The sequence below is a fragment of the Pseudonaja textilis genome, chromosome 5 (genome assembly GCF_049901715.1).
Source record: "Pseudonaja textilis isolate UNSWEBS1 chromosome 5, rPseTex1.2, whole genome shotgun sequence".
Lineage (NCBI taxonomy): Eukaryota > Metazoa > Chordata > Lepidosauria > Squamata > Elapidae > Pseudonaja > Pseudonaja textilis.
Window position 1 is genome coordinate 65,827,532 of NC_141994.1, and position 696 is coordinate 65,828,227.

Genomic DNA, 696 nt, shown 5'->3' on the forward strand with positions numbered 1-696 from the left:
AAGAAGGACCAGGGGTGACATGATAGCAGTGTTCCAATATCTCAGGGGCTGCCACAAAGAAGGGGGAGGAAACTTATTTTCCAAAGCATCTGAAGGCAGAACAATCAAGGAAAGGACCAACCTAAAAACAAGGAGAAATTTCCTGATAGTGAGACAATTAATGTTGAATGGCTTGCCTTCAGAAGTTGTGAGTGCTCCACACCGCTGCTAGTTTTTAAGAGGTTGGACAACCAATTGTCTGAAATGATATGTACTCCTGCTTTAGCAGAGGGTTGGACTAGAAGACCTCCAAGATCCCTTCCAACCCTTTTATTCTGTTACCCTGCAGTCAAACTCAACTCTTAGTGACTTCATAAACATGTCTGTATGGCTTCCTTGGTAGAATTAAGGAGGCCATTGGGCACAATAGTCTTCCAGGGCTGTCTCCCGATGTAGTTATCACTGAAGATTTCCGAGTGGTCTCCCATCCAAGAACAAACCCGCTACGAGCTTAGTATCCTTTGTTAAGTTTGGCTCCATAAATAGACGATGTATTTTGAACGCTAGGTGGCAGTGGAAAGTCGCCTCTCTCACACCTAGGCCACGCCCCCTGGCACAAAGTGGAAACGCTAAGTGGGACTATATGACCCTCACGGCGTCCCATAGTTGCAATTCCTCTCCCAGTGGGGAATACGGGAGTACTGACGTTGCCCAGCC